The sequence below is a fragment of the Stigmatopora nigra genome, unplaced genomic scaffold, assembly GCF_051989575.1.
Source record: "Stigmatopora nigra isolate UIUO_SnigA unplaced genomic scaffold, RoL_Snig_1.1 HiC_scaffold_25, whole genome shotgun sequence".
Taxonomy (NCBI): domain Eukaryota; kingdom Metazoa; phylum Chordata; class Actinopteri; order Syngnathiformes; family Syngnathidae; genus Stigmatopora; species Stigmatopora nigra.
Window position 1 is genome coordinate 927,099 of NW_027551604.1, and position 11,209 is coordinate 938,307.

The 11,209-nt window shown below is 37.5% G+C and overlaps 1 protein-coding gene across 1 annotated transcript in view; it reads right to left on the reverse strand.

Annotated features, from left to right (window-relative positions):
* Positions 1 to 10,742, reverse strand: part of prickle1a (prickle homolog 1a) — a 31,911-nt gene extending 21,169 nt beyond the window's left edge. The window contains exon 1 of the mRNA XM_077711115.1: positions 10,502 to 10,742. The gene's annotated coding sequence lies outside the window, so the exon portion shown is untranslated. The remainder of the gene's footprint in view (positions 1 to 10,501) is intronic.
* Between the last annotated feature and the right edge of the window lie 467 nt (positions 10,743 to 11,209).

Sequence of the window (11,209 nt, forward strand, 5' to 3'; positions counted from 1 at the left end):
TCCACGGCCTGCGGCCTTTACGGCCCTTTTCCCCGGTCATAGCCACAAAACCACCTAAACGCCACCTCACACCTGGTTTACACCTTCTCACTACCCTTAAAATAAAACTAGCAACCAGCTAGCTAACAACCAACAAGCCCCAACAATAACCAGACCAAAGCAATCGACTGCCAACCCCCCTCGATAAAAACCGGTCCAAACACGCTAAATCCCAGAAACTGAACCACCACAAGAGTTCAAGCCTAACATTTTAAAGGAACCCCAATGAAAGTCCCAACCCGTGTCGTAAAATCCGGGCAAAGGGAAGGTCACTTTTTTTAACGGGCTTTCATTGAAGAAGCACCCCGAAGCTAAAAAAACGTAGCCATTCTCTGCGGGTTTAAATGAGGCCGCTACGGGTATTAAAAGGACACAAGCCCCGACAAAAGCCACGGTTATAAAGGACCGTAAAGGTTGAGCACGCTACTGTAACAACAATTCTTTTTTACGTCTTGGGAAAGAGGGAGGAAAAGGTCAACTGGCGTGAGTGGCCCGACGGACGGCGTCTTGATATTGACTTAGCTGCTTTGCGGCAGGCAAACTCGGGTCAGACTGGAGGCTCGTTAGCCCCGTAACCCCGGAGTAACCCCGGCTTTTACTGTTTCACTGCGACACGTTGCACATCGTTGATTATTACATTCTAGCTAACTTTTTTACTGGCAGAGGTGGATTTGGTAAGGAAAAATAATGTTGTTTTTTGAGGGAAAGTGACTCAAGGGGAAAGACTTACAAAGTGTGGAGAATAGATTTTAGTACTGCGTTGCTACAAGAATGAATGGAGAGTCAAAACATGGTGAATTTATATTTTTTTAGGCCCAGTGATTGGATAGTCAGGCTTGGACTGTTAATATAGTTTTTTGGGTGATAAACTAAGATTCAAATTGTTACTAGATGCCGTTGATTCAACTGATTAGCATATGAAATTTAGAAAGATAACTCTATTTAGCTGTCAGGCACTTTAACTAAACAAATGGCTGAGTGTTAAGACCTACTGTATTACAGTGTTCCCTCGCTACTTCGCGGTTCAGCTATTGCGGAATCAGAGCTTCGCAGATTTTTTGGGGGAAAAAATACAAATATTACATTGAAACAACATATTTTACAGTTTTTTTTTGTTATAACATGAATTTCACTCTCTCTACCCATATTCGATATGGTGTACTGTATACAGGGGGGTAAAAATAAATAAATAAATAAATAAATAAAATAAAAAATTTTAAAAAAAAATTGTTTTGAATTAAATTCAAATTAAACATTTTTGAAGGGGAAACCCTACTTTGTGGAAATTCACCTATCGCGGGTGGTCCCGCTCCCCATTAACCGCGATAACCGAGGGAACACTGTACATGAATGTACATCTGTGCATGTATGTATATATATATGTATAAATGTGCTTATATATGTATGTGTATGTATATATGTGCTTCTATTTATATATATGTATGTGTATGTACACCTGTATATGCATGTGTATGTGTATATGTATATATATATTTTTTTTCAGCAACACACTTATTTATTTACATATTTATTCATTTATTTATCTATTAACTTACTTATTACCTATTTATTTATATCTAAAATGTCTTTTTCTGTGTCTGCACTCTCACCCTCTTGCTACTGTGACAACCAAATTTCCCAAATACGGGATAAATAAAGTTATCTAATCCAATCCCATTTTTTTAAAAATGGACTGCCAAACTGTAGTATTAGATAAGATAACTTTATTCAACCCATTTTCTGGAAATTTCATGTTAACAGTAGCAAGAGGGTGAGAATACAGACACAGTAAAAGACATTATAGACCGCTAACCTGTTGCTAATGCTATTGCTCCCCGTCAACTTCACTTTTATTATCTGATTCCAACACTACTGTTATTTTCGGAATATCTTACTTTAGCTATACAATTACATTAAACTTTATTCATCCCACACTCAATAGTTTTTGTTAGTATCCTTATTAGGTTCCCCGGGTTTGAATCCTACTACATTACATCCCAAAATCCCATCATTTTCCATCCCAACAAGCCAATCCAATTGCTTCAAACTCCATTTAGACTAAGCCACGCCCACCCCTCACCCTCCAACTACCTGTCATGTGTGCTCTACCCAGAAATTGTAGAGATGTAGTTACCACACGGCGACCAATCACACCAAGACTTCATCGTACACATGTGGAAGCATTTTTTTGTATTTTTTTTAGTGCGGGGAATCCGAACGAGGGTCCGTAACAGTTAAGGCTTTCTCAGTCGGGATCCCACTAATGATTAACATTCCTGGAGAAAGCGCTTGCGAGTTTTTTTTGTAGTTTTTGTTCTAATTAAGCACATGCTTCAGTGCCGCTGCACACAGGGAAGGAAACGGACTTTGGTTCAAACCCGACTTGCTTGCCCTCATTGTCAATTACCTTGACAGAAACATCGTGTGGAGACGGAAGTAAAGAAGGGGAAAACAAAGCAAGATTCCGGTGGTGTTTTCAACTAATTTTTCCTGATGGGAAAAGGCCATGGTTATGTGCCTTTTCTGAGCCAAAATTTACAGATCTTAGTGACTTTCCTGAGCCAATCTGTACAGATTTGAAGTGCTATGTCAATGTAGGAGGAGTCTGGAGCTCATTCAACCGGATTTGGGTGGTTAAAGGCAGGTTAGATAGACACCACGCTAACTATTTTTACAAAATTTTCCATCAAAAAGCTGCAAAAATGAGTTAAAAAATAATTTCCTACAAAACAACAAGAGCTGGCTCTAGAGGTGACTGTGTAATTCTCTTCCATTTAGTAAAAGCACCTAGCATGTTTTGGCATGTGATGTTTTTATGCACATATAAGCCGTACCATTGATTCAGTCGTTTTTTTGTCCGACAAAAACGGCTTATATGCGAGTAAATACCGTATATATATGCTCATTAATATGATGTTTTTGACATGTCATGTTTTAATGCGCATATAAGCCCTACCCTCGATTCAGTCATCATTTAATTTCCGGCAAAAACGGCTTATATGCGAGTAAATAAATTTTTGTCCGACAAAAAAATGGCTGAATCAAGGGTAAGGCTTATATGCGCATAAAAACATGACCTGCCAAAAAACTTCATGCTAATGAGCATTAACATGATGTTCTTTTGACGTGTCATGTTTTTTTGGGCATATAAGCCGTACCCTTGATTCAGCCATTTTTAGTCAGACAAAAAAAACTCTTAAATGCAAATAAATACATCATATATGCTCATTAGCATGATGTTTTTTGACATGTCATGTTTTTATGCGCATATAAGCCGTACCCTCAATTCGGCCATTTTTTTTTGTTTGACAAAAACGGCCTATATGCGAGTAAATCCGGCATATATATGCTCATTAGCATGATGTTTTTTTTACATATGTTTTTATGCTCATATAAGCCAGTAAATTAACATGAATATGCCTATTAATATGTTCCTAAATCAACCTCAAAAAGCAATTCCTACTCTTGTATTTATGTCAAATGAATTTGAAGTATAAAACAATCCACAACCCCAAAGAAATATGACCAGATTCTTTGGATCTTTACCCAGATCCGGTCTCAAATTCTCACGAGACCTGTAATCTTCCAACCATGAGGTCATTAATGTCTGTGTTAGTGTATTTGTTACAGTCGGAAATGGAAAAACTGACATAACTGACTGTCTTATCATTCTTTTAGTCCAAAAGATAGCAAGCCCACTTTTGGGGTCCCACTAGGCCATGGCGACTTTCCTATAGTCAAGCACCATATATCGTCGGGAATGAGTTTGAAAAAATGGCCGACTGTGTGACTGTAAATCAAACAAAATCCACACGGAACTGGCGAGCCGTTGTTTGTTTTTCTTGGAGAAGGCCGGCCCATCGCGGGAAGACGTCGCGTGCGTAGCAAATACAAAGAGTGGCGCTTTGTAAGCAAACGCTTCACTCTGCTGACACTGTCCGCATGTCCGACTGTTAACTTAGTCACAAGCCCCGCCCACATTCTACAAAACGTGCTCCAAAGTTTAAAAAAAATGGATTTGGGATCAGGCAGTCCAGCGGAGAAATTTTGAGTGTCCATTTAGGCTAAAATGCAGGTTTTTGGAATGTGGGAGGAAACTGGAATACCCAGAGAAAACCTACAAAATTAATAAAAAATAAAAATGAAAATTCATCTGATAGTATTATTGTTAATGCTATTTTTTAAAAAGTTTTTCTTGTTTTGGCTTACCCGAAAAATATTTTATTATTAATATTATTGGAGTGGTTCGCGTGTCAGCCTCACAGTTCTGGGGTCGCGGGTTCAATACCCGACGCAAAAAAAATCACCTAATATTATGATTTCTAATGCATTTTTTCTACTTTTTAGGCCAACCGTAAAAATATTAATAATTTTAGTGGTTAGCATGTGGGCTTCACAGTTCTGGGGTCGCGAGTTTGATGCCCAAAAAAAATAACAATCCCCTAATAGTATTTTTCATAATGCTATTTAAAAAAAAAAAAACTTTTTTTGGTTAACCGCAAAAATATGAATCTTTTTAGCATCTTTTTAGTCGGCTTCACAGTTCTGGGGTCGCGGGTTCAATCCCAGCTGGGTCCTTGCATGCTAGGCTAGGCTAGCTACTTGAAAACTCTAAATTGCCAAACCTTTGCTATGATTGGCTGTTGGTGTCATTTTTGCCCTGCGATTGGCTGGCCGACGGTTAAGTATTACCTGCCTGAATTCAGCTTGGATAGGCTCCAGCACCCCCATGACCCTTGTGAGGATAAGCGGTTCAGAAAATGAATGAATGAGTGTCCTCTATCCAACTTTTACAGATTTGGAGGGTCTTTGAGAGTTTGGAGTTATGAAGGGCTTCCTAAAATAAGAACATTAATAGACTGACAGATTTTTTTAGTAGTATTTTGGGGGAGTGGAATCCTCATTAACAGCCTATCAACATTTCAGAGAACATATTAAAGGTGGAAGCCGCATAGTGTTGACATTTTTTTGGTTGGGAACAGGTGGAATTCAAACCAGTGGGGTTCTTTTGGAAGAACTGAAACTTTAAAGGCAGTCGAATCCGCGGTCAGTGGCTTGGAGGACTCGGAGGGCCTGGCTGCTCCGTTGCGGGCCGACCGCGGTCAGACGCCGGCTTTTTTCCGCCACGTGCCAAACTTTAATCCTCGCCGAGTCAAAGTTTTTTACTGCTTTAGCCTTTACAGCCAATAATATTTAGATTTTTTTTAAATAAATGGATTAAAAGTACTGGATTAAAAGCCCTGAATATTCCGTTTTTTTATAGTTCTAAAACAATGTTTGCTTTAGCTTTTTTTAAATATATGTTTAGATTTTACAAAATGATTTTTGAACTAAAAACATGTAAAAAATGGATTAAAAAATGACAATTATTGATTTAAAAGGGGAAAGCAGGAAATGTAATATACATCTATAGTATTCATTTTAATTGGATCACCACTCATCATTGACTTTCCCGGGCCGCACAAAATGATGCGGCGGGCCTGATTTGGCCCCCGGGCCGCCACTTTGACATCAGTAATGTAAGGCATCCAATCAAACAGCTTTCCAGCTGGATCATGACAAAAGTCGGGGCTTAAAAACTGGACTAGCCAACATCCTACAAAATAAATATTTACTAAAGACACCTATACAAATAATACATATTTTTGTAGTATTTAAGGTCACTGGTTTACTGTAATATTTTTAACTCGTATTTATGGGGCTTAAAGGTAAAAATTTGAATGATTTTTTTGAATGTCTATTCTCAACAAACGTGGGCAGTTATACAAATACTAAAACAAAAAAATTCTTGGCACAACAGGGGATTGGGTCAAAGCCTTCCGGACCCCCGTCCTGAAAATATGCAAAAAAAACTGTAAGGCAAACAGTGTGGTCTCGAACCCTTCCGGTGGGCTTTTCTTTCCTCTCCATCCCCTAAGCGGCTGGCGGTGGCGTCGTGGCAGGGGTGGAGTCACCGGGCCGGGGGCGATAAGGGAGGGGAAAAGGTCGGAGGGAGGGGCTTAATCTTTTTTTTTTTTTTTTTTAAGTCCACAATAATTTAGTAATACTTCTTATCTTGTGAAACACAAGACAGATTTGCCAAAATAAAAGTATGCTCAAAATAGCACAAAGGAACACAAAACTATGTTTTCTTAAAATATACAAATGAAATATTGAGCAGAATTTTCAGAATACTTCTTTTCAGTATCACATCAAGTATTGGAAACAGTCAAATGTCATTCATTGACAAAAAATACACATTGAAAATGATTTACATAATTGTCTCATTAATAAATAAATAAATTTAGAGTCTTCAACCAGCTAGCTTAGCCTAGCATGCATATTTTTGGAATGTGGGATGAAACTGGAGTACCCGGAGGAAACCCACACAAGCCCAAGGCGTAATGTTCAAATACCAAGTAAACAGTCCCAGACTTGGGTTCGAACCAACGACTCCAGAACTGTGAGGCGGACATGTTAACCACTCAAATGATTAATATTTTTCTGTTTTGCCAAAAGAGTAAATTTAAAAAAAAAAAATAGCATTGACAATAATACTATTAGGAAATTTTATTTATTTTTTAAATTCATTTTGTAGGTTTTTTCTGGGTACTCCGGTTTCCACCCGCATTTCAAAAAACATGCATTTTAGTCTTATTGGACACTCTAAATTGCTCTATAGCTACGATTGGTTGTTTGTCTGTTCGTGCCTTGTGATTGGCTGACCACCTCCCTCTTGCCCAAAGTCTGCTGGGATAGTCTCCAGCACCCCCTTGACCCTAGTGAGGCTAAAACAGTTCAGAAAATGACGAATTTCACATCTCCAGCTCTCTTAAAACCCCTTTGACAAGCATCAGTTTCTACTTCTACTCTCTTGCATTTCCTCGCCGGCCTTAGGTTTAAAATGGCTGCCCCAATGTTTGTCTTGAAAGCAATTTATGGGTACACAGGACCACTCTGCCAGTCCACCGACCCTGCCTCGCCGTCCAATCACAAGCCAAACACACGCTGGCCTGTTTACGTCTGCCATTGTTTGCGCAAATTTGCCGTCCAAGCGTGGAAGTTGCCTTCCTTACAAGGCACTCCGACTAAAAACAGACCTACTGGCTTCAACTAGGTCCTCAACGCTAACACGCCTTAGCCACACGTGCTAAACATTTATCCGACAAGCCTTCTAAACATCACCACAGTAAATGCTCTCTCACCCGATTACCACATACAACGTTACGTCAACTTTTTTGGAGATGCTGGCTATTAATTTGCGGGATAAAATTTGAAATACGAGCGCCAGATGCTAGCTGGCAACTTTGCGGTTTGGCAGACGAATGAATAATTCTTCCCAAAAGAGGCTGAGTTCTCAACTCAAGTTGTTTATTGACATTCCCGGATGAAGTTTATCGGAAAATAAAACAAAAGTAGAATGACGAAATGTCCAGACATCCAAATGAAATGCTACAAAACGCCACAACTAGGCTAATAGGCTAATAATAATTAGCTTTGGGCTAAAATCTAACAAATATATTCATATACAATCATACCTCTACTTATGAGTTTCTCTCAGTATGACATTTTCAGGTTACAAAATCCCTCTAATTGTAATTTTTCTGTATCCGTTAGCTACTTGCTAGCATAGCTATGCTAATTGAAGCAGAATAAAGCATTAAAAGTGACGACTCATTAGTGTAGCTTTTTGGTACTGAACAGCAATTTGAACAGACTTTTTAAAAATGTTGTATTTATTGAGGAGTTTATTTGAATTCATTATTTAAAGTTGTTTAGATGTGTTTTCGTGTGCTAACGTTAGCTTCTTCCTTATTGTACTTTACTATAGCACAAATAGAACACGTTTTTGCATGCTTGTTTTTTATGTAATGACATTAATATATAATGTTTTTATTTTTTTCATGTTTTTTTAACTGTTTCATTCATCTTTCTTACAAAATTTCAAGGGGTTGAGTTAGTAGTGGCAAATGATTACGGACTTTACATGCAAAGTACTGATCTGCTTACAAAATATTCAAGTTACAAAGTAGAGGTATGACTATATATGTTCATTAATATATGCTCTCCTGTATTATATAAATGAAACTTAATAAGTCTAACATTAATTTCAGCATTCTATTCAAATATTTCCTAATTAGGTAAAATAATGCTTATTTTTGTAAAATAAGTAGCAAATTTGCAATGCAAACTAGCTTTATTATTAGATTATTTTTTTCCTGTATGGCTACATTTAGTTAGCATCATTAAGTTTGATTTATTTAATAAAAAACAACACATATTAATGAACAAATCTATATTCATGTTAATAAACATATGTAAGATTGTAGCTAAGGGCTAATTTCCATCTTTACTTTAACAATCTTTCATTTTTTTATCGTAAAATAACATTAAAATCCGAAAAATTAGAAGTGACTTGTTTTTCTGCAGTCTGTCAAAAACATGGTTTATTTTTAATGTAGTGTGGCATTTTAGAAATAGTTTTTAGCAAAGTATAGGTCACTTTGTTTCTATTAGTGGACCCTTTAATTCCCTCGGTACTACTTTTGGTTCTATAAATATACTTTCAAAAGTATCCACAAGCACGTTCATTCTAATTTGGGAAAATAGTTTGAAGTACTGCAAATTAGGTGCTAAATACAAGTACTTTACTCTCGTGTGTTTTTTTTTATTAGGGTTGCTAATAGTTCAAGACATTTTCCCATGTGTGACCACTAGGGGACACCATCACCTTGCTCCTACGTTTTCTTCCTCCTTTTCTAAATCAGTCGTTTACATTTTTTTTTTGTCGGAAACTGGCACAAAGTAAAAAAAAAATGGAAATATCTCCAAAAAAAATGAAACAATGCGTTTCATAATCACGCTCCGTTTATTAAAGAAAACTTCCACTCCTACTTTTGGATAACCCCCCCAAAAACAAACCCCTCGGAGCCCCCCTGAGAGTCCTGGGGCCCGATGACATCATCAACCCGTGACCATGGCAACCGAGTTTGCTGGACTTTTTGCTTTAATGAGGTTTACCGCACTCTTTATGACTTAAAAAAATAAAAATGTTTTTTTTTTTGTTAAGATTCTTTGTGGGTGACGCGAAGGTTGAATTTTGTTGGATTAGAAAATTTGGCAGTTTTTTGGGGGACACCTGCATGGTCACATGACAGCCAATGAAAACAGGAGATTGCTCACTTTTGATTGACACTTGTGACAATGTGTTTATTATTCACTTTATGATTGACACTCGTGACATTTGTGACATTTTTTTATTTTTTTTTTAAGGAAAATGCCATTTTTTTTGGTTATTTTTTTTATATGGTGGTGGGAATTGGACCATTTTTGGACAGTTGAGTCACATGATGTTGTAGAACCAATCAGGTCAGGTTATTCATAAAATAAGTCATAATATTTGTATGTATTTACAGTTTTAATGAATGTGGTGTAATATTTAGTCAAAATCCCATTGGCCATGTAAATATTTATATAATATGTTGCAATAATTGAACTAAATAACTTTATGTATTCTTTTATTTATGTTAAACGAAGGATAAATGGGGACAGGGGATGTGCTAGGGCAGTTTTTGTATATTTATGTTAAATAATAATATTAATTTAAATTTTCGCACTTTATTTTTTACTGTTTAACTGTTGGTTGATATAAATAAAATTGGAAATTAGCCAATAAAGACAGCTACTTTACATATACTTAAAATACTTGACTTTTTTTAAAGATGATTAATCAAAAAAAGGGCAGTTTTAGTATATTTATGTTAAATAATAATATTAATTTCAATTTTCACACATTATTTTTTATCGTTTAACTGAAAATTCATTTTCAAATTAGCCAATAATGACAACTACTTTACATATCCTTAAAAAAACATTCTTAATGATGATTAATTGGAAAAAAAATATTTTTTGGTTCAATTATTTTCATGATTAACCCTTTCACTTCCACTTTCAACAATAAACAAATAATTAAAACTCACTTATCACAACCCCACATCCAATCCATTTGAACTAGAAAACTCCCAACCCTCCCAGTCCCTCCAAATTGGCCTCCTCCCCATCAAAACCCCCCAAAAAGCCCAAAAAATCAACCCTTAAGCACATATTTCACATTCCCAAAAGCCCACCAACCCCCTTTAAAAACCCAAACTCCCCAACTATCTCCCCACACAACTAACTCCCCTAACTAACTAACTCACCCACTCAACTACCCTCTTTTTCTGGGACCCTAACCCACCCAGATCGGCGTTCAAACCCCGTCATAGCAGTTGTCACCCAAGTGACAGGCGACAGCTGAGTCCATACATCTGGAACTCCGTCCATGGGGGCATTCATACCTAAACGGGGGTCCGCCACATCCAACCCCCCCAATTTAAACCCCTCCTAACTCATTTCCCTTCCCCCTTAAGCCCTCACAACGTAAAACACATCTCCTAACTATCAAAAAATTCACAAAATCATCCAAAAACATCATTTCACTCACCCAAATAGCGCTCAATGGCTTCAAACACGAGGATCCCGGTCCGATATTCCCTCAAAACGATCCACGTCGCGCTCTGTGATGACAAAATGTCCAATCCAAAACTAAAAAAATGGTTGGTTAAGAAAGGAAAAGCCCCCCCGGGACCCTCCAAGAGCGATGGCGCTGTCACAACATCTCCCGCACTCGAACGCCACACGTTGCCTTACACACTGAGCCAATGCGTTGACATTCTGACTGAGAAACAGTGTGTGTGTGTGTGTGTGTGTGTATTGGCCACTCCCCACCGATTGGCTTAAAAACTGCTCCAAGACCACTCCCCTTTTTATTTTTTTTTGGTGAGAAACCCACCCACCCGACCGACCGACTCCCACACCTATCCCAGAAAGAAGGAGCCAAACATTTGCTGGCAGTTGACTATATTTGAGCAATGGGGGGTTTAAAGGAAAACATGGCTGCCATTTATAAACAGTACAAAGTTGATTTGGGGGGTGTTTGGGATGGTTTGATAGGTTTAAATTGTTGTTTTTAATAGTGGGGAAGATTTGATTTATGGTGGTGTTGGGTGTAGAGTTCAAATTGAGAGATTTTTGAGGCATTTTATGAGTGGAAATTAAGAGTTTTGCATTGTTGTTGTTTACATAACACACGGGTGTGTTAATGAAGTATACTTAAGTACTTGTGTTATTTCATTAAAAGTTCCAAAATGCT